Source organism: Dicentrarchus labrax, unplaced genomic scaffold, assembly GCF_905237075.1.
Source record: "Dicentrarchus labrax unplaced genomic scaffold, dlabrax2021, whole genome shotgun sequence".
Taxonomy (NCBI): domain Eukaryota; kingdom Metazoa; phylum Chordata; class Actinopteri; family Moronidae; genus Dicentrarchus; species Dicentrarchus labrax.
Genome location: NW_026136708.1, coordinates 14,182,286 through 14,206,099, shown reverse-complemented (window position 1 = coordinate 14,206,099; position 23,814 = coordinate 14,182,286). Strand labels below are relative to the sequence as shown.

Sequence of the window (23,814 nt, the reverse complement as noted above, 5' to 3'; positions counted from 1 at the left end):
CTTATCCACTGGGACACTGGTGGTGGCTGCTGCTGCATGGTCTAACTTTCGATTGGCTTAGCAAGGCCACACTCTCACAGGAACTTGTCTATTAGTCATGCTCTGTTAATATTACTAGTTAATGATTGTGAGCCCTATTTCAACACATTTATAGTGCATCCTCAGTCTGTGGGTTCTCATGACTCATGCATGGGACTTAAATGTGAAACAAGACAGTTTGGACATGAGAAAATCCAAAATACTCTCAACTAGCTAGACGACCTAAATATAATTCACTGTTACATAATTGATTTATTAAACATAACTAATTGTAGCATTAATTTATTCGCATGATTGCAATGGAATTAGCAATTAATGGAATTAGTTTAATTAATTAATTAATAAAAGCAACATAATCCAAGCTTGTCCATGGAAGCACAAGAAGCTACTGTTATGACCAATACTGTGACGGGAAGCTGATCAGCAAGAGAATTAGGATGATCAAAAAGAGGCTTCTCTTTAAGCTGCTGAATGTTATGAGAAAGAGTGAGGGCTGACAGATGACAGAGAAATGCAGGTTCTGGAGAGCAGAGAAAAAAGGAGAATGGAAGAAAATGAGGATAGCAAAACAGGTCGGAGCTGGTAAAGCCATAGTGTGGGCTGGCAGGATAGTTCATGTGTTAGGCCAAAGCCACAAGCTTCTCCAGATGCTTTTACACCAGCCCCTGGAGCTAGGCATAGGGCACCTTACTGTACTTTGAAATTAAAATACTCACATCTCTAAGTCTGTGAAGCAGTAAAGTGTGAGGGCTCCATGAGAAATCAGTTGTGATTTTCAACATCAGCTTTTGTTTGTCACGAAACACATCCTGGCCTCTATAACATGGATTTAGAGATTATACCCCCGGCGCCTGGTAAAGTCAAGTACTAATGTCAAATTCAATCTACAAAACATTCCATAAATCTAAAGTTTACAAGACCAACTGTTGATTTCCCTACTCTAATGCATTCTTACAGTAGATTAGAAGCATGTTCCAACCATTAGCTTTGGCTATAAAACAAGACCCAATGTAACAAAACAAAAAAAAGACTGATTAAGAAGAATGTGTACTTTGGCACAATTTTTTTTAGGAGACAGCTTGACAATACAAACCATGCTGTGGTATACTGGATTCAGACAGAGCATTAGCTCAAGTTGCAGGTCGTAAAACAGACAGTGTCCAGATGTCTGGCAGAACGCACAAGAAAGCAGAAGAGGATTTAAGTAGCTACTTCTCTTTCTAGTCAGCTATTGATGGGTCCTCCTAGTTAAGGATCAAACCTTTATTGGGAACCAATAAGGAATTTGATCCCAATTTAATCTTTGAGTTTGTTTTTTTAAGGGATAAAGTTGGCATTGTTGAATTTTTTTCTTAATGTCAACAAACCCTATGAAAAGACCAAAACAAATACTTTACAACTTGTCTAGCCTGTATGTAGCCCTTAGTGCTGAACCCTGAAGAGTATTTATGGCACCTGGACAATGTATGTGGGACTGACTCAAAACAAACTACAGTCCCCATGTTTATTGCTAAGAAGGAACATCTCACCAATTCCAATGATGTGTCTCATTTGTGTGTTTCCAGGATAACTGAAATGCTCGCTTGTACTTCAGATCATAAATTTTGATATTAAATGATTGGTACTGTGCATGTGCAACTACCGACAGAGATAAGAAGCGAGATGGCTAACTCCTTAACGATCATCAGCTCCGGAAAAAAAATGTTTCATTCTTTTACCACATTTTCGTATTAGGCAAGTGAGTTGCTAGATTTAATAGCCTGATGTGAAATGGGAAAGTGGGCAATCCTCATTATTGAGCATAGGTTTTGGACAATAATCTTTGGTCTTTGGCTACACAGGGAATTATTCAAATAAATTCATTGTTAGTGTTGTCCTTTACAGGGGATTTTAACAATTGAAACCAAAACAATACTTTAACGATACACAACGGCAAAATGGCTACGAGGAATGTGGAAATTTAAGACAATAGTTTTGTAAAACATTCAATATTTATATAGTATTTGGCAAATGTTCACTTCCTTCATCCAGGCATTAAGAGTTTCTAGCTTAAACCTCTCTTCTGAGTTTTGAACAATGTCTGGCTAATTTCTTGCGCATTAGAAGTCTACTACTGTAAATGGTTGCCAGGCTGTCCTAGGGTGTGTCATAATTTCATACCAGTCCTCAGTCAAAAGAATGCTGTCAGGGTCTCCAAGGAAGAAAAGATAGATGACATGAGAGACTGGAAATAACCTTCCACACAATGACACACTTTTTCCTGTTCTGGTCTAATCATGGAGAGTGATGAAAGCCTGTGCCTCCTGCAATACAGACAAGGGGGAATTAATGATCCTGACTATTGGCTTTTGTATTCTTTCACAAAGAATTAAATTGATATGAATTAGGCTCGACCAAAATATGCTTGTAAAAAATTGCTATTGTAACCCATTTCTTAGACACAAATTCAAGTGTTGCCACATGTGCCATTTGGTTCTCACTTCCTGTCTAGTTGAGAAGAAGCATTTAACCTGAAAGAATAATTAGCACCTTATAAGTACTTCTTATGTAACCTACTCTACCTAAGCCTTGGCTTTAATCCTCAACTGGCAATGCTATAGAAATGCCAAGACTGTGAAAAGAAAAACTGCACTGCAATGATGTAAAATCAACACCTTTTTTTTTTTTTTTTTAAATGGCCCTTTAAAATACCAACCTCACACCCCCTAGTAAGAGAATAACCCACATTACAGGAGTGAGTCAATAAAGTGTGAGGTGTGACATAGAGGGAATGAAGAAACATATTGTATAAAGCCCCATGAAGGTGCATGGAGAAGCTCAGAGAACTTGCAGAAACTCAAAGTGCATCATATTCTCTGTGGATTCCATTTCAAAGCCTTTTTAAAGCCACCACGAGCCAGCATAAGCAGCTTTGTTCCTTTGCCACCTATCCTCACTTTCTGCCCATTCTAAACCTATCTTCCTTGTTTTGGCCACAGCTCTCTATCAAGTCTCAGCTGCCTGCTTTTCACATTCCTCAGTCATGGGGACATAAGCTTCAGTCTTCCTCTCCCACACTCTTCAACCCTTTGGAAAACAGGGATACAGGCTGGCAGAGCCGCTGTATCAAATCTATTTGTCGGTTAAACCTTCTTCAGAGTGGAGCCTGGATTAGGCCTGCTTTTAGCTGCTGCTGCTGCTATTCAGCGAGACCTGGCGTGTGTGTTTGCCTGCACCGAAGGCCAGTGAGCTTTGATGGGCCAAGCTATTCGTGAAGCTCCTGACTTGCCAGAAGGAGTTCACCCAACGGCCACAAAAGCCTCCGACTTACTATCATCACGGTAAGAGTCATCAGAAGTGTGTGCTTATGACTGGTTTACATGTGAGTGTCTAGGCAACTTTGTGTAATTTTCCACAAGTCAACATACTAGGAGCCTATTGAAAGAATTAATGTTAATCACATGAGTAATGAGGAGAGAACGCTCAAGTGCCATGGCACCGACGTGACGGTGTTTTTAGCCAAGTAACGCTGCCATCAAGCCAAAAAGATGAGTAGAATTAAGGACAGAGGAGGAGGAATAAAAAGGAGAGACAGCCTGTGTGGGTCTGCAGAAGCCTGGGAATCATCTGTGCACAGAGGGGAATTGAGAAAATGTGGCAGGGAAGAAAAGCATGACCAAAGTAGCAGATCCTCTGCTTCGACTGTAAATTACACCAGAGCTAAAATCCACAAACAAGGGACAGGGGGAGAGAGAGGAAGGTGAGGTGGAGAGGGGAAGAATAGAGAGTGTTATCCAAAAGAGGGGTCGAAGACCAAAGAAAGTGCAACAGATAGAAATCTAAAAAAGATAAAGTGAGAAAGAAAAGAGAATGTTAAGTTGGGACACTACACTTCCCTCCCCTCTTTGTTGAGTTCAAAAGTTCAACTGGTAAAACCTTTCCGTTCGCTCCACTCCCCCTCTGTCTCCAGACTGCTATGTGTCTGCACTTCACAGTGAGCACAGGAAAAGCAGAAAAATATTAAAGCTTCAGGTAGCCAAAAAAGTGTGTCCATAAGTATGTGTCAGTGCCTGTGTGCATGTGTGTGCTGTGTCTCATAAAGCCACCTGCACCTCACCTTTTGATAAAGACCTGGAGCAGCATTAAAGCATCCTTGTGGTCAACTGTTCAGCACCTCTGTCTCACCACAATCTGGCAACGTTCAAGCCTCCACAGTTATCTCAAGTGTGTGTGTAGGTATGTGTAGTGTCTATTGGGAACTAACAGTGTGGTAAAATCTTGATAATGAAAGCTATAAATCACTGCTACCACATCCCCAGCCTCAAAGCTCATAAAACTCTAGCCCACAACAGCCTGACAACAAAAACATGCCGTTTTCTTTTTTTTAGGTTTCTTCTCTCAATCTTTTCTTTACTAGCGTTCACACTATAAAACAACAGAAGTGGCAGGGGTAGCCATGGCACAGCCAAGTCCCCATAAAGACTCTTGCCTCGTGTTTCACCCCACTGCATTTCTCCTGACACTTGGAGAAGTATCTCAGAGGTGATTTTGATTAGAAGTCCTTCAAGTTGTTAATCTTTTTACCAACTACTCAGTCATATACAGGCCTGTAAACTCCATCGGGATGGAAGAGCTGACAAGTCTGAGAGGGCCGAACTTCGCTTTGCAACATACTGCTTCCAAACAGCATTTAAGGACACAGTTTTTTTTTTCTTCACTATACACATAATCACATGGATTTTTACTAAGGATGTTCCTAGTGACTAATTCCAGTGTCAATTAAACAGAAATTTTAATTTAGACTAGTCTAACGGTCTAAAGGTAAGAAATGGTGAGAAAACTGAGCAATTGAGCCCAATTGAAAGATTCTGTAAACACACAACCACACACAGAGCCAGGCTTCACAAGTTACTCTGTTAGATACCCTAGTATATCCTGTTACACACGTTACATTATCTGCATTTAAATGTGAGTAAATGCATTGTATTACTACTGAAATGGGCAATGTAACTTTCAGCCAAATAAAACTGAATGATTAGGAAGAAAATGAAGATGCTGTTCATGCTATTAAATGAAGATAGAGATCACTCTCATTGCTGCAACTTGTATACATGATGCCTTTCAAGTTTTTAATTTATATTTTTATATTAATATAGCAATCTGTCAGTCAATCTGCAGAATGTATTTTCTACAGTGAAACACATGCTTTGTTTGTTTGTGTATAGCCTATATAATAACAGATGAAGCTGCTTGTAAATGCCAACCAGGGCACTCATCTTTGCAAATTGGTGTAATTCTGTTTTAACAATGTGATCTGATTTCTATCCTATTATTCTGAATCAAATGAAGTATTGTTAACTCCATGTCATGTCTGCAAGAGTGTTATTTCACAGGACATAAAGTCAGGAAGTTTAAGCCAACGTTAGTCAGAGATGTGTGCCAATTTACCAACCACACACATATGGAAAGGAAGAACAGCTCCTAAACATGACTAAAAAGGGGAAAAAATGCTGCTCTACTTTCAAGGTAAATAAAAGAGAGATAGGAGACCGTACGCTAACGCTTTTAATCCTGACATCTGAAGACAAGAGCCGAGTACTTACAGCAATTAGCCCATAGTCTTGTTCTCACTCTTGTCTTTGTTGTGCTGACACTCTAAACAATCTGAAAGCACCAGACACAGTCCCAGGTAGCATCATTAACAGCAAAGCCAAAACCAATGTCTTGACAAGTTCTGTGGGCGGACAGCTTAAGTTAACCAATCAATATAATAAGGAAGAATGGCTAACTGTAAATAAAAGGCATAAACAAATTTCCATGTTTTGACAAACTGAAAGCTAGCTCTTTGATTGGGGGTGGTGTTCTATATTTAATGTCTTGGTAGTTAGCAGAACATGAGTATTGAACATGATGACAGCAGAGGTCCACTAGAATTAAGTCAAGCCAAACCCATAAGGTACAGTGCAATACATAACTTTTCTTGTAATGCTTTCTTGTTATGCACATAACTAATGGAGTCTCTTTATTCTATATTAAATATTCAGGTTTTTTACATTCTGAAAGATCGATACAGGTGTAGAAACGAATACTAGATTGTGTATCTAGCTATAGTTTTCCTATACTATGCCAAACCATCTGAGGAAAGTGTGTATGTAATTTTTATGCCAAACTCAATGGCACCTGATTTAAAAGGGCAATGAATCACTTATCAGTAACATTTGGTGGAGCAGGAATGTAACTATGCATGCATGCATGCATGCGTCTCACAAAGACGCATGGTTGGAGACCACTGAGGGAGAAAATCTGCACTTGTATCGATTAGGCCTAAACCAGCTGAGAGTCAAATGACTGTGAGGCCATCGGTCACAAGACGAGGAGGCAGATTGACAAGTGCATGTTTAATGGCCGTGAGAAACAGTGTGCAGGGGTTCCTGGGTATTCGCTGTTATAAGGGATAGGAGGGGAGGAGGATAGGGCTGTAGACAGCAAGCCCTGTGACACTTTGACAGATGTGAGGCTTTGCACCTCCCAAAGGGGCAAAACAGAGAAAAGACCTTCGAATAAAAGGGCCTACTGCTAAGCTTTCTGTTCAGTGCCCTCGGCCCTGCAGCTCACAACCAAAGAAAGGGTCAAGCCGTTGCTTGACTACAGGCATCTGGGGCTTTTCCTGGCAAAACAAAACAATTAAATGCGGGGGCTGGATCTTCTTGAGGTTCACTTTTCCCTCCCTCTCCGTCAAACTCATCACTCTAAAACCTCTACTGCTAGTATTTCTCTCTACCCTCTGCCTTTTTCGCTGGTACAGATCAAATGTTTTTTTCATTTGCTTCCCCTTTTTCTGCTCTATTTTTACCTGCCAGAATCCAACGTTTTCACTCTAATCACCATCATCTTCCTAGTGTTGCACGGTATGCCACGGTATAAATGGTTCGGTATTAGAATTCCCCAACGTTTGCTGCTTGTAGATCAGTGATGGCTGGGTTGCTGCAGTTGTTGTTTTGGAACTATAATACATGGGCATTGTGCAGGGCCCAATAACCATAGATTAGAATTTTGCCCTGATATGTATGAAATTATATTTAAATAGATGAGATTTCACTGTAAATTTAATTTGTACACTCTGTGGGTCTCATGGTTTTGCAACAGCATACTGCATGTCTACGGTTAACTCTCGTGGACATTCTGTTTCTGATCTTTACGGTATCGAGTATAAACTCAGTATTGTTTCATTCTGATGTATCTTTTGGTAATAAGATACTAACAGGGTAAAAAATGTCCCACCCAGGGCAGACAGACTTGCAATAGCGGCCATATTTATCCACTCTTGCTGCTACCTAGTTCCCAGTTTCTATCCATGCATCTCTGTAATTTTTGTGGCTGTGTCACTCTCCCACCAGATCTCCCTCTGTGTCCAAACTCTTCCATTTATCCCATTCATTAGGAGGGCTAAAACAGAGCTGCAAAGACAGCTTTGGGTGCAGACAGACAATGCCAGAGGCAAAGTACAAAATTTTGCACAGGAAACCCAGAAGGTGCCTGCCATCGCCACCATGCTCCAAACGGACCCAGACAGAGGGACCAATAATGGTTAAAGTCGGGAGATGCTGGGCAGAGGAAATCCAATAAAAGGGTTCCTACTGGGTGTTTTCAGGCAGTGCTTAACAGATTGTTGCTACACGGTTTCATTTATCCATCAATCACTCCAAGCTCCATGCCTGAGGCCTGTCTGTGTGGTTTCTTTCTCTTAAATGTAGTGCGCACTTGAACTAGTGAAATGGTGTGTAGTGTGCTAAATCTCAAATGTCAGTATGTTGCATTGCCATTTGCAGAACAGAAATGGGATAACCCTATTGGCAACCTTTAAAATGTTCACTTCTTCCCCAAATGCATTTTCATCAATACAGAAGCATTCCAGAAATACATGAACTCAAACCTTTTCATTTAGGTCCATCAAGAATTGAAACTCATATTTTTTAGTTTGGACATTTCCTTTGAATATAACACAACACAGCTATACAAGAGATCACAGCCAGTGGTGCTGCTGACATTTCCTTCAATGGCTATAGCCCCTTAATGGCTAATGTCTATAAAAGGAGTGTGACAGTTTTGTGTGGGTTTCAGCCTGTATTTGTTCAAAACAAACTTCTATTAAATGGTACATGCCAGAGAACGTTGGTTTATCTGTGTGTCTTACTATAATGCCGTATCAGAGACTTCAAGATAAAACACAGACGCCTCTTCCTTTAATTACAGAGGCCTGGGAGGGCAACATGATGAGCTTTTAATGATAGTGACTCTAATACAGGCTTTTTTAAATAGAGCTTGCAGGGTGATAGTCCCCTTCCTGGAAGACACCTGTAATGTATTATTCAGTCTTTTTCAATCTTTATGCTACTTGCAGAGTCTGCCAAAAGAAACACGCCAACCAGCTGGGGAAATTAAAAGTAACAGTCTTCACAGAAGTTCCTGTCCACAATCACTGAAACACATTACCAACATAAGGGGGGGGTTAGTGTGCATTGGTACTAACTAGTGTAAGCTGTCTGTTTTTGCAGCACATGATGAAAGGATATTTCTTCTTGGTGCATTGCTCTACTTACAAGTGGCTGTAGGGATAAGGGAGCACTACAGGAGGAAGCTTTAGTTAGTAAAAAAAAAAAAAAAGAAAGAAAGAAAAATGGCTTCTAATTACCGTTGTTGGAACCCTGCATTATCATTACACTCCAAGGTTTCTGACAACACAACAACTGTGCTGCCATGGCAACACAGCGCCGGAAGAGAGCTGTTGGTGCTGCTGTTTCATGTCTTGCCCATTTAAATTTTTGCCTCTAATCCATGCTGACTACATGTGATCAGTCTGTTCAGTGTCAATCTGTTCATTGACCTGTACTCTAATCCCGAACCCACTCTGATGAGCGCAGGTGGACACATCAGTCAGCTTGGCTGGCACCACTTCACCCATGGGCTAAACAACACAGCACAGCTGGGTTCATCTGATATTATGTAACGCAGCACCACCCCCGCAGGCCCTGTTCACACTACCCCTCTCCTCCTACTCCGCCTCCCACTAGTGCACCATTGGCCATTTGCAGGCAGAGGTGCATTGTGAGACAAGAGTGCTCCAGTACTGACACAACCGGTGGGGATATTTGTGGAGGATTCAGCTTTGGAAAACTCTAAATCTAAGATGAAGCCCATGCATAGTGAGAATACTGTCCAGTGTTAGACCAACCAACAATATTTAGCTAGCAGCTTATTGTGTTCATTGCCCCCCAAAAAATATTTAGCTTTTCTTTTTAACTATTTTTTTTTGGGGGGGGTTATTGCCTTTTTATGATAGTGACAGGTAAAGACAGACAGGAAAGGGGGCAGAGAGAGGGGATGACACGCAGCAAAGGACAACAGGTCGGATTTGAACGCTGGGCCGCTGCAGCAAGGACTCAGCCTCGGTACATGGGTCGCCAGCTCTATCCACTGAGCTGACCGGGCACCCAACAATTTGCTTTTCCAATTCATTCAACTGAATAAAACAAATGGTAGCCTGTGTGTGGTGCAGATACTCCCTTCAGTTGTGGTTTAAAACAGTAATTGCTTAAATTCTTAAAATGGGTGATTAGATTCCAGGGTTGTATCAATCCTTGATCCCACCAGTGAGTCTGCCTTTACTCCTTGGAAACAATTTTTGTTACTAAGCAATACTTGCCAAAAGTGGAATTGCACCCGTTGCCTGGCAACACTAGATTATTAAATCTCATATCAGGAAGCAATGAGAACCAGTGGTGCTTTGAGCTTACAACCCTCTAGATACTTTTCTCATCTCAGGTACAGACTGTGATGTCCACCAACAATCACGGAATTTAAGTCATCTGATACCCCATTATATTGCTACACACCTAGATTCTCGCAGTCATTGGCCTACACACAGGCACAAACTTGATAAATTTTATTTATGGAGCAATAGTATCCCCCTGACAAGTTTAGCTACTCAAGTCCAATGGTTATTTTGTAGAGGTCTGTTCACTAACTCACTGACTGCAAAGTATAACAGGGACAAAAACCAGGCCACTTCTTTCAAACCAGTATGTCAGTGACAGTAAAATACAGAAAATAAGAGAGGCAGCGAGTCCTTTCATTTATACCTCTCCTCAACCGTGGCGTTTTTTCCAAAGTGCTGAATGAGATGTTAAAGGGCTTTAGGCAGTCGTTTCATTAAAAACAACCCAGTGGGTCCTTTTTGAATGACGCTTTACTTCTAAACTGGCCTGCTGTCATTAGAAAGTACCACTAGGGCAGTCAACTCTCCTCCCATGCACCAGTTGCTTCGTAATGAAAAACAGCAGCTTGCTTAAGCGTACACGTCTCATATCCATAAACCACTGATCGAGCTTTGCTCCTCGCAGCTGGAGACCCAGCAGAAGCATTAGCTAGAAGTTGTCAGATCAACACTGGAATGGATCAAAGTGGTGTGTGGTAAATGGCCTCCAATGACCATTTAGAGCACTCTAACACCCATAGAGCGGCCCACTCAATTTGACTGACAGGGTAACGAGTCAGAAACAGTCTGAGTTTATGGTGATTGGGAGAGAAGCGGAGGAAACAGGTGTGAGGAGGAGGAAAGAGGAGTCCGACAGACAAGGTCACAATCACTTGCTCCCCGAGTCAAGAGTTTTTTCAGAGTGATCGAGGGATGACAGCAAGTTACTGTAGGTGACAGTTTGAAAGAAAATAAATGGTTTTGTGAACATTGGGACATTTTTTTAACACTTTCAAAGCTATGATATTACATTATATAACATTTCTGCATTAAAATGCCAATGAACACTAGACCTATGTTATATATTCTGTTGAGTTGTGTACTTACATTTTCCCAAAAGGTTCCCAACAATGTTCAAACCTAGACAAATCTGTAATTTTATTCAGGAATTGGTGCGTTTCATTGGTTGCCTGTCAGTGGCGTCATAGCCCCTTTGCTCATGCATCAGTGTTGTGGTCTGTCATAAATGACATGTAAAACCCAAGGGTATTTATTTTACTATCATAGCACATGGAAAAGCAGCTAAACTTCCCATTTGAGGAGCGGGAACCAGACAATGTCTTGAATTATTAATCGGTGATGAAAATAGTTGTTAATTATCTTTCCATCATAGATCACCCAATCAATGGTCTCAGCTCTAACCATTTTAGTCTACAATCAGATAATTACAGTCTAAAATTTGTCAAAAATCCCTACACACTATAACTCACACTCAACACTCTAAGAGTATTTGTGATTGGAATGGAAATTAAAGCATTAATGAGATTTTCCTTCAGTTTACAAGCTATCTGAGAAAAAGTTGACCCTCTAACCAAGAGAAGGTCAGCGAGGTTAGCACTGCATTCACCAACAGACACCAGGAACAAAGCCCATAGGAGTGGGTTTCTCTGCAACAACATGCCCCAGTGAGTGTAGCCCAACACTTCCAATTCTGCTTGTCCAAATAATCATTAACCAGTTCAGCCCTGAGTAAATATTTTAAGAACCTCAGTAAACTAGAAGGTAAATACACACCTCAGAGATGGGGACATAAAACACACATACACAGTGTAAGAATGGGGGGGGGGGTTCGGGTAGTGTGGAACGCAGATTTTATTGTTCTTCGGCATGTTGAGCTTAGATGAAGTTGAAAACAATGAGATCATCCCTATTGTGTACACACAGCATTCTCACACATTCGTCTGCGTGCCATTGCACACCCATGGCTCAGCTAACAGCATGATGGGATAAACCCAGTGAAAGACTGATGCACTTTTACCAAACATTTGGTTTTTACAAAGCCATGAACCTGAAATCTATTAAACCCGAGAATGGAAACTCCACTCTGGCTTTCAAGGCCATCACCTTACATGCCAAAACACTCCCCTTCTTGGATGAGCACAGTGAGCAGAAAGGTTGCAGTGAGCACTGCAGATCATGACAGGCCACTTTCCTGTTTTGGTTTCTGCTTCCCCCACCTGCAAGCCAGATGTTGTAAGCCTGGGCATTGTGGCCTCATTTTTCTGGTTTAGAGGAAAATATTCTACAGGTCCAGTTGAGCCAGACCGATCTTCCAGCCTAGTTTATGTCTGTCTGTGGAATAGCCACTGGAATCAACAGAATAAGCTAGTGAATCAAGTGGTTTATCAATTTGTTGACAAAGAGAAAATTCATCAACAACTTCAGCAATATATTAACCATTTAAGTCAAAATGCCACATATTAGCTGGTTCAAAGCCTTTAAAAAGACACAATTATCTATGATTATAACTATTTTATATCATTATAAATTAAGTGCCTTTGCATTCAGAAATGTTTGTCAGCGAAAGCAATGTGAATGCCTCACAATGGTAATGATTAATGAAAATAAATGAAGGAATACAAAAAATGAAAATAAATAGCCATATATAGTCCAGCCCCAAACATAACTTCAATAAAATGAGGATCACATCCGGTTCTTAACAAGTGTCAGTGAGGAATTCACTACTATCAGCATTATCTCTGGCTTTGAGTCAGTGTGTGGATCTGCAAAGCAGGAAGACTGTTGAGGGTTCAGCCAAAAGCTGCTGCTGCTTTCAGTACATCAAGATGGATTTATGTGTTTACCTTCCCTGGCACAATCTAGGACCTCCTCGGAACCGACAAACCCAAGCAAGATGTCTTCCATTACGAGGATCCACCAGAGCTCTCTTGTCCTTGGCACAATGAACTGGTGCTGGAGCCTTTTCAAACTTCTCTTGGTGAAATGACAAATAAAAATGCACTGAATATGCATTTACCCCTGTGTTTCCATGACTGTTTCGCCAAATGCAACTTTTCTTACAGCAGTCTTTAATCCAGGTCCATAATGCTTTGTACAATGAGACTTTTATACAAGTGTGTGATTTATACTGAACTAGATATTGCGACAAAAACATACACACAGACAGGAAACCACGAACCACCCTCAAACAGACAAGTAGACAACCAGCACAGGAATCACTGTTAGCAAGCCAGCCACAGCTGAGCTCAAACAAAATCAAAACAAACAAAACAAAATCTATCCATTCGCTGCTCACTCTGTTCAAGGTCATAGGAGGCTGAAGCCTTAACCACGCACTCGCAAAATATTTAACACATGCTGGGCTAAGTTCAAAGCCCAACTTATTATTATTATTAGTATTTAGATAGAACATATATAGATTTATGTTGCCAGTGCAGTCAATAAAATGTGATCACACCACATCCATACAGTCCACAGGCTTTCCGAATAGTTTTTGAATTTATAAATAATTTGGTCTTTTTTGCTACTTAGTGTAGATTGTGTCGTAAATATGAATTGTTATAGAGAAACCAAGTCTTTGGGGGCTTTAACACTAAAACATGGTCAAATCACCAATCTATCACAGGCTGACATTAATACACTGTGGCAAATATAGTCAGCGATGACTTTCTGTATTTTTTTTAGTATTACACACTGGTGGTACATAATGACTCTGGAAGACTTTATCAGGAGCATTGGTTTTTCAGGAAAGTAGCAATAGTATCACCAGAACCTTCTATAAACGTTTTTTAAAGCTGATCCTTCTTTAAAAACTGTCCACTTAATATGAGCCTTTGATGGATTTCTTTTTCATAACTGACATTTTAAAGTATCATGCATACTAAACCCCATCTCTGCCTGAAATGTGTGTTGCAGTATCTTAACATAACTCCTCCCAAGCAGCCACATTACCAGAAACATCAACATGGCCACAAGATTATCTGTTTGGGTTTTTTTGAGGCTCAGTGGGGCATTACAGCCAAGGAAGAGAACTCAAACTGACAGTGAAATCACAGAGACTGTCAATTACAACACACTTAATGAATCAATTTCAAGGATGGGAAACAGCTCAGAAGCCTGCCGACTTTAAAGCCACATTTTTCTCTCTGAACCATCTCTTTACGCCGTGGCGGATCTGCAATGTGTGGTATGACACAGAGGAACACAACATCCCTTATATCTTCTTCATCGCATAAAATAGGCAGCCGCTTCAAAGGTTTTTGGAGTTTTATATACTGCGTTTATAGATTGCATTTGATCAAGAAATAAAACTTCCTGCAAACAGCCTTCCCAACTTCAAGTACTGACAGTTTTCTATAGAGCAGAGAGGCAGCTCCATCCAGCAGTGATAAACAATGACCAGGATATGTCTTCCTTTAATCCTGTGCCTCTGTTTCCCCTACTTGTGTGATTGTCGTCACAGGACGTTTCCCTACAGCAACATATGAGAAAAGCAAGAGTATTTGAAGGAAATCACATATTTGACCCTTAGCCTCTTTTACAAACACAACCACCTTCAAATTTGTCAGAACCTATTAATTCACTGAGAAGTAAAACCTCCAGAATGACGTTTCCTGCTTTATTTCAGAGGCTTTGAGGATACTAATCCTGCCTGAATATATTAAATAGAAATTTAAGAGGATGATCTTATTTTTGTTATACTCATCTGCATTTTCATTGATACGAACACAGTAGTGCAAATACTCTGGGCAGCTTGGACCCACAAAAGAAGAAATATCAAGTGCTACAAAAGCAAAACTGCAAACAATAACTATGTGTCATACTGATTCTGTGACATCCATCAATCAAAAACATAGTCAGACACTACAGTACACGCAGAAAGCAGAAATGTTCTTTTCCTAAACTTAACTGTGTGAATTATGTAATACAAGTGACCACGAGTAGTTCAGGCATCAAATTGAGTGGACTCTCACGCCATCAGTAAGCTTGGATGCCAAAACAGTCCCATGAGGATGGGTCGAATGTTCCAGAGGGATATGGGTGATAAAAATTATCCACGCTCTGTGGCAACCAAATTGTTCTGGACAGCATGTTATCCAGTGCAAAACTTATAGTAGGTGACTAGTAATAAACACCACTTTCTCAGGATATACTGAGAAGTAAGGTGAAGTGTATCACCAGCAGGCTTGATGTATACGAGTAGCCTTCCAACATTACACACAGCTTACAGGATAGGTATAATATAATGCAGCAGCTGAAATTACAACAGTCTATTGGATTTCCCTGCAGGGCCTGCCTCTCCAAACAGAGTTTGTTCTTTTTATTTCTTTATAGGTTTCTATTCATATTATAAAAAAAGTTCAAACTAGAATTTTTTATTCCAGCCCAAAGAACTCAATTTGCATGCTGAGTTGATGGTATAGCTCAGGATACATACAAAAATACTCAAAACTATGTAGAACAAGATGTGTAGTTGGCCTTGACTTCAATTATTTCAGCTCAAGGTCACCAATGATTTAAAAAATTCCAACTAGCACACTAAAATAACAGGCCATTTAGAGTTCCACTTAACACAGGGATAGGGGGAGAAAAATCTTGTGTGCTTCAGACGGGAATAAAATTACCATTTATCTCTGAGAAACAAATCCTGTCTGAATGGACTTTAATGGCTAAAACTTCCAATTACAGAACCTCCTCAGGTAAAACTTATCACATAATAAAAGTGCTTTATTCTCTTAATATAATGTCCCTTGCAAAATTGCAAAACATTCTTTATTATCTTTCATCTCTCATCACTATTCTTCTTCTTCACTAAGTATCTTACAAAGTAAAAATACAGGCCTATCTGGCTGAAGCTATGCCCACTGGAGGGCATCACTGTTTAACAGAGATGGTATGATTATTGATTTTGCTCCTGCCCGCCAATTTACCAGTCAGTTTAGGTGGGCCTGGATTCGTGCGTGCGGTGTGGTGGACTACTTGACACTGTTGCCATGGTTTCAGCTGTTTGGCGCCAACTGTCAAGAGCAAGACTGATGTTCTGTTCATTTTGCTTTTCCTTAAACTGTGCCCAAACATTAGCCATTCATATATACATCCAAGTGTTTTTTAGAATTTCCTGAAAGTGATATTGAAGTCAGTCATCCAAAGATATTAAAGTCAGTGTCTCAGGGGGCTTTGTAATCTGTACAGCGTGTAACACGTAGAACTGACGGTGCATTATGTTCTGTCACAATACATGCATGTCTTTCAGATTGGTGCTTCACTGTCAGGAAAAATGCCTGAGACTGTACAAAAAACTATGTAGTGAATATAATGATTAACACATCCGGATTCGAAGAAGTCTAAAAAAAATCTTAAAGTCTTTTACTTCCTCCTTTTTGTTCTTTTACTTAGTTATTAATAAATTGTTACATTCTAAACCCAAATAGATTTCATAAAGTGTTGAATAAAGGAAAATTACAGACACTGTGAGACAGCCTCCCAATTCCAACATCCAAAAGGTGTGTGAGAAGGGGTTTCGACAACAAGTTCTGGCGCTTTAACACTGCTATTGCTCCATAGCAAGCATCAGGAAGAATAGGATATTCATACGTTTCTTTCAACAAAATAGGAGGGTTTTACTTTATATGGTCCTTAAAGCTGTTTATTACACTAAGATTAACAACTCAGACTTCAACCAACAAAAGGTGAGATACAGTGTAAGATTTGCAATAGTTCTGATATAGTTTATCACTATAACGAAGTAAATCCAAAACACAAAAGGCTCTCAAAAATTTAAGTCACACAAATTGCACTGGAATTTTACAACCATGCTTAGCCCGTCTAAGGAATTTGCAACATGAATGTAACATATTAAAATGAATTCTAGGACAGAGAATACGCACGTGTTACCAAATATGAATTCTACTTAGCCTCAACCTCGAGTTGTACGAGAAATTTTATCTGGTTCTAGACTGCCAACAATCAAATCACATCTTGAGTGTTGAAATAGCTATGTAATTTCCTGACAAATAGCTTGCATAAATTTCAGGTTGCAGCTTCACACGCACACACACACAGTAATTTTCCCAAAATGGCACAGGGGAGACAGCAGCAATTAACAAATCCAACAGGGTCAGAAAAGCACTCCTATCACTAATACCAGCCCAGGCAGCCAACAGTAGCGACATCCTTTTAGTCATCCAGCAAGACAGAAATTTGAGAGCTCTGTCTGCTTGGAAACAGATGGCAAGGCAGTTGGTGGGAATTTCGGCAATGCTCCCATACATGTTTGGGGATAAGATTTACAGTTCTCGTGCACAGTCGCGTTCTTGCGATGTCATCATGGAGTCGAAGAGAGGAAGAGTCGAGGACATCCCGAGAAAGCCATCCATTTCACACACAAAACCATTTACGATGCAGATTAATAAACACATGCTCCACCTGCACTTGACTTTTTAAACCAGACAGCTGCCATGTTGTTCTCCCACTTCTACAAACTGTATACAGATCACAGCTAAATCACAGAATCACTTTCAGGTTTGTGTGAAATTCACCGTGGTGATGGTGCACTTTTCTATTAAGTTAACACAACAACGTACACTTCACAAGCAAGTTAGCATCTCAAAGATTAAGAAGAGCAGCATTTATGATTTAGAATTTGCCACCGATGTCTACATCAAGGTTATAATAGTCCTTCAGTTATTTTATAGCATAGAATTCCAATCTTTATGATCTGTGTTTACACTTTGATGTGTTTATCAAAAACTGAGCAGTGTCAGACCTACATTTAACCCCGCGCCAGGAGCAGAATCACAAAGCCAGATGGAATAGGTCTTAAAACGTTCACAACAATCTCAAACACTGGTTCATTCTGTATCAATGCATCGGTCAAAAAGGGGCCTAAGAAACCTATGTGAAGGGAAAAAGGAAAAAGGGTGAAATCCTCAATTAGATGTTCTTTCTGCAGCAAGAGTGCAATCAATACTGTATATAAGATGCCAGCGTGTTTTCCTGACAGTTACACATTTCAAAACAATCACGTCAAACTCACGTGTCTACACTGCTGGAAACGAAAAGGAGTCATGGCACAGAGGAAGAAACGGTCCAGAGTGCGGCTTCATTTCACAAAGAAAGACAATAGGGCTAGTTGTAACGTGAGTAAAATAATAATTTCAAGTAAGGGTGGAAACATTGGCAATTACTGAAACATCTTTGTATGCAACATGTGCTTACATTCAAGGACTTTTTGACATGTATGCGACACTCACGAGTGGCACCGCTTCCCAAACGTCCATCCGCAAAGGGAATATCCTGTGTTATAATATCATTAGTGCCACACAGGCAAATGTTTTTCCCACACAGAATATGAATCTGGACTAACTGGGGAATCAATAGAGAACTGGAGTCGAGAGCAGCCTCAATAAAATGTTGTCAATTCCCATCCCTAAGAAAGGGGTAATGTAACTTTGGTTCTGCCCAGTTCAGAAAGCTTACTTTATTGTTGTTTATTGTGCTTAAAGAGGCTTAAACAGACTTAGAGGAGTATTTCACAATACAAGTAGCTTTTGGATCACTAAATTTACTTTCATCTTGAGTACTCATATCGACAGATACCCTGTGTTGAGGTATTGGCAGAGAAAGAATTTGAACGGTGCATGCCTAATAAGCTACTGTTGATGTTGTGCAAAACAGCCACAGAACACACAGTCTTTACACCTTTATGAAAAAGTTTTTAGCATTTGATCGTTGTGTCCACTCTATGATTCTATACTCACAGCATTTAAGCATCGTTCTCATAATATCTAGTCTGTTCTCTTTCTCTCTCTGTGCTCTCCATCTGTACAGTATGTTCCTTCTGTTTACTTGTGCATGGATTAGCCTGCCTAGTCATTGTTTCATGTTGTTTGTATAGATTTTTTTCTCATCTGTCACAACTGAAATCTGAGCTTTTTTTTCATAATCCACACAGCTTTCATGTGCTATAATCCACTCTTAAAGCCCTTATTAAGAGGTTATTTCACCAGGCAGAGAGGAGAAAATCTAGAAAGAGAAAGGAGTTTCAATACAGGGACATTTTAGCAGCTGTCCCTCACCTCAGGTGGAATGGCTAAAATTAACACTTTCTTTTTGTGCCTTTTCTTTCCTTCTCTGGCTGTTATGAAAGGCCCTGACATAGTCGAGTGAAAGCCTCAACATGGTTTCCGATTTATCCTCTGCAAAGGACCATGGATCAAAAGAGATATGCAATTTTGAATATCTGAGAAAACACCGCAAGGGCTGTTTGTTAAGTGAAAACAATATGCTGGCTTGCACTTCAAAAGTGTCAGAGCACACAGGCCTAGGCTTTCTAACAACACTGCACGTGTCATTGGAGACAAGATAATTTCAAAATACTCTCTACATTTAGCAATCTTAGAAAAATAGCCAGACATGCTCAACTGTCTTCTAAATTAATTGAAGGAGGCTACAAAAACGAATCTGTCTAGCTGTGTTTATTATCTTTGTATGATAGTGGATAGTGAAAGTTCCATGTGCTGATTTTGTTTTCACTTTCATAGCACAACATAATATTTGGGTCACCCGTCAGGTGAAGGACCCAAAAAAGAATCACATAGGTATATTTTAAGTTTGAATTGAAAAAAAATAAACAATACACTGTCATCAGACCTTTCCATCCTGTAGTCCGTCCACTATCAGACCAGACAAACATACCATATCTTGTTTGTAGTGTGAATAATGCTTCTAACGGACAGTGCTAATGAGCTAGCGTACTGTATCATCCTAGAGCCATCTTGGTGTGATTCTGCTGTTGCAATTAGAGTTGGCAGTGATGCATTCAACACAACACTCTTGAAATAGGTGTTATTGTGTTCAGGTTACAGTAATAATCTGTACAGCATTTGAGCGAGAAGGCCACCTTTAAATTGTAATTGTAAAAAAAACCCTGATTTACTGGGGCCTAGTAGTTTTATTAAATCATTCTGCCCTGCAGTGTAATCTATTCACTGTTAACGAGTATTTCTTGCTCTGGTATTTCTCAAGAGACAGCCCACCCCAAGACCTTAAACAGAGGGAACTCACATTCCAATCTCCAGCATGCAGAGAGACAGAGGAGAAGGGGAGGGAAAAACAGGGAAAAGGAGAAACGAAGAGAAGGAAGAGGGAGGGGGGAAAGGGAGAAAGAGAGAAGGAGAGATAAGGTGAGGGATGTGGACAGAAATGATTAGAATGTCAGAGTCCTGGCATGCTTTCCACAACAGGAAGGAAACAAGACGAGAGGAAAAGGCACCATCAGTGATGGGAGAAGGGAGGAGGGAATCGTGGGAGGTGGAGAGTAAAGAACTAGTGACAGAAGTGAGACAGAAGGAGAGGACGAGGAAGAGATGCAAGAAAGTAGCCGGGTAAGGGAGGGGTGAGTATAGTGAGGCTAGTGTAGGACGTCGTAAACAGGTAAGACCCCCACTTTCAGCTCCTGTCAGCGCTATGCGCTGCATGTCGACAGTCAAAGTGCAAGCTGGCCACCTATGAGATTAAAATGTCCTCTTTTTCCTGACTTTGCATTTGCCAGAATTCTCTCTGTGCGTGCTGCCAAAGACCTTGCCAGCTCCAGATATGCATAGGATACACATTAGAGGATTTTTGAAAGAGTGACCACATCCCAATCACAGTTTATCTGGTACAAATTTTAATTTAAAGATTTTGCTTGCACTAGCACTAACTAAGGCTCAGGGGAAATCTTCATTTGAAACTGCAAACAAGAGCCCCAACTGTACTTACAATGGGAAGGGCTGAAGCCTTTTCGGAGGCAAGTTTTTAGCCAACTCCAGCTGCTTAATCCAGGAACACCTAGAGATGTTTCAGCCGCTCTCAATCCCAAAAGGCCTTTGATAATCTTTCAGCTGCCCATCTGCAAACCCGACATTTTCCTTTTTCTCTTTTCTCCCACCTCCCCTTTAATTCGGCAGCTACATGTGTTACAGAACATGGGCGCTTCCACCTACACACTCAATTTCTATAGCCTACTTAATATTGTAAATGCAACACAGCCTCCAGATCTGCTCAGCCTTGGCATTCAGAGCTGCAGACAAGGGAGGGCTGATGGCATGACATGTTCGATGAGAAGAGTTTTTGGGGGGGGGTTTTGACATAGCGGCTGCAGTAGCCAAAGCAAAGCAGACAAAGCAGCTGAAATGCTGTCTTGCGGAGAATATATCTCTAATGCTGCTGTTGTGTTTCAAGTTGAGAATTTGACCCACCCCGGCCACCCAATGAATAGAGATGAGATCTCTTTGACGCGTCCATTTAGAACTTGTCAAAGGAGGAAGCAGTGTGTTTGTGTGTGTGTGACTGTGTGTGTGTGTATGCAAGCCCCCTGGAGGGCTGAAGCTGGTAGCCCGAGGACAGACTCTACAGGTTGAGATGACAGCAATAACAGAAGACAGAGCGGCAACACGGGGGGGTCCACTTACAATAAAGAATGTGATTAGGGCAGAGGAAAGCTAGGACACAAGCATGGACTACACAACAAACTAACAAACTTGCATACACACAAACTATAGTACGTATTAGAACTTCTAAAAAGATCTAAATAGTTTCACTCAAACGAAAAAGCGTTGGATGATCAAAGCCTCTGTGGCATCTTCATCACTTAAGTGTAGCACTGTTACATCACTGCTCAAATCTGACTAGACTACACAGACGGCCATTTTGATTAATGAGACTGGTTTTGACAGAGCACTGGGTAGAAATAAAGCTTGAACTTGATATTTGATTTCCCTGAAGCTCCTATTTGAGCATTGTTTTCCCCAGTAACCAGCATGATTAGTAACATTTAATAGGCTAGAAGCCTGGTTTTAAGAGAAACAATTCATAAACTTTCCCCTGAAAAAAAAAAAAAAAAAACACAGGGTCGCTCTCTGTGAAGGATTTTTTTTTACATGAATCCACACCTTGCAAATGTCCAAACAACCCACACAAGCCACAGCAATGCATGGCAGACAAAAAAAAAAGTGCACTGCAACAGTCATGTAAAGCTCCTGCAAAAAATAACAGCTGCTTCACTACAAGTATGACAAAGATTTTTTTTCTTTTCCCTCTGATACCAATAAATCATCTCGCTGTGGTTGTGTCATCCTTCCCAAAAGTAAGAAAAGATGGACAGCGAGGTGGAGGATGGCAGGAAAAACAAGAAACAAAAAAAAAAAAAGAGCGACCGCAGCTAGCCATCACAATTATGCAGCGGTCACGCAGGGTCTTATCCAAACAACAATTACCTTTATCTGATGGTCTTGGTTTCCTGTTTCTTTAAGAGCAACGGTGAATCTCTGTCTACATTTTAAAAAACTGTGGATCTCTCCTATAGAGAGGCTCAGAGGACGAAAATGTTAACTGAACGGTGGCATTATTAATAATAATAATAATAATAATAATAATAACAGCCACACAAATCCAAATGTTTTAGCCAACGACATGAATGGTGAATGAGCCCGTTAAAACACAGCTAACTAAATGGGATATGTGCTAGAAGATAAGGGCGGTGTATGAGCCGCGACACACCACACAGGCAACGTTAACGTTATCCACACTGCTAGCTAAACTTTTTTAGTGCAGTTGTCTCACCGAAGCGTTACCTGAACCCCCCCCACACACACACACACACACACACACACACACACACACGTAATTAATGCACAGATATCGAAATAAACAACTCGACTGCTTGTTAACCAGAAGAGCTAACGGTGTCGGTGTCGCCCAGTGTGTCAATGGGAAGACCAGCGGAGGAAGAGAGTGCACTCACCTTTATTAATTTCCACCTTGTCGCGGCGTTTTCGAGAAGAAAAAAATAAATAAGCGCTCTCGCTGGTCAGTCACCGGCATACAGACAACCGTCACGGCCGGGTAAGAGATACCAAAACCGGCTGTAAAGAGTTGGGAGCAGGGGGGAAACCTCTCTTGGGTCTCTTCACCTTTGTATCTGTTGTTGTCCGCGCACTGTGCCGACCGCCTCTCGGTTTGTTCAAATCAGAAGTTCATCCAAAAGTTGCAGCGGTTCGCTCCGCCTCACGACGACAATGAGGTCACCGCCTCTCTCTCTCTCTCTCTCTCTCTCTCTCTCTCTCTCTCTCTCTCTCAACTCCTCTCGGCTCCGCTACTCTCGCGATATGAACGGGAGCGAACGTATTGGTAGACTGCGCAGTCTCGCGAGATGACAGAGAGTGGAATGAAAAGAGCGGACGGGCAGATTGCTGGTGAAAGGATGTGAGGGAGGGAAAGCGTTGCTCTGGCAACAGAATCGGATGAGCTTTTTCAGCGATGGCTTTCTCCTCGAGCAACTGGTGCCTGTGTTGCAGGTTTGGTTGTTGTTGAATGCTGCGACTGATGAAACCCAGGTAGCTGGTATTGCATCATGCTATTGTAGTTTGCATCCAGGTATGAGAAACATAAGTGGACAACCATCAGAAGTTACATTAGGCTTAGGTCCCTTGACAAGGCAAGTTTAATCGTAAAGCACATTTCAACAACAAGTGTAATTCAAAGTGCTTTATATAAAACTTAAAAGGCATCAAGACAAAAAAAAGAGAAACACAAGGCAATAGAAAAAGTCATTTAAATACAATCAAAAAGAGGTGCATAGAAAATACAAATAGATAAAACAGGAGAGTAAAAGTTACAGTGCAGAGTAACATATTAATCAAATTTGATTTAATAAAATGCAGTGGCAAACAGAAAAGTCCTCAGCCTTGATTTAAATTAACTGCAGAGTTTGTTCCAGACTTGCGTTGCATAAAAACTAAAAGCTGCCTCTCCATGTTAAGTTTTCACTTTAGGGACAGAAAGCAGAACTGAGAGGTCTGGATGCAGAAGATCAGTATGTATTTTGGCCCTAAATCATTCAGTTTTTTTTTTTTTAAAACCAACAGCAGTATTTTAAAATCTATTATCTGACAGACAGAAAACCACTGTAAAGACCTCAGAAGTGGAGTTATGTGATCCCCTTTTTTGGTCTTACTTACAACACAAGCAACATCCGCTGT

General features: G+C 40.7%; 1 protein-coding gene across 5 annotated transcripts in view; it reads right to left on the bottom strand.

Annotated features, from left to right (window-relative positions):
- The window catches only part of sipa1l1 (signal-induced proliferation-associated 1 like 1), a 77,905-nt gene extending 55,068 nt beyond the window's left edge, over window positions 1-22,837 (bottom strand). For all 5 annotated transcript variants that reach the window (XM_051410104.1, XM_051410103.1, XM_051410105.1 and 2 more), the window contains exon 1: window positions 22,578-22,837. The gene's annotated coding sequence lies outside the window, so the exon portion shown is untranslated. The remainder of the gene's footprint in view (window positions 1-22,577) is intronic.
- Between the last annotated feature and the right edge of the window lie 977 nt (window positions 22,838-23,814).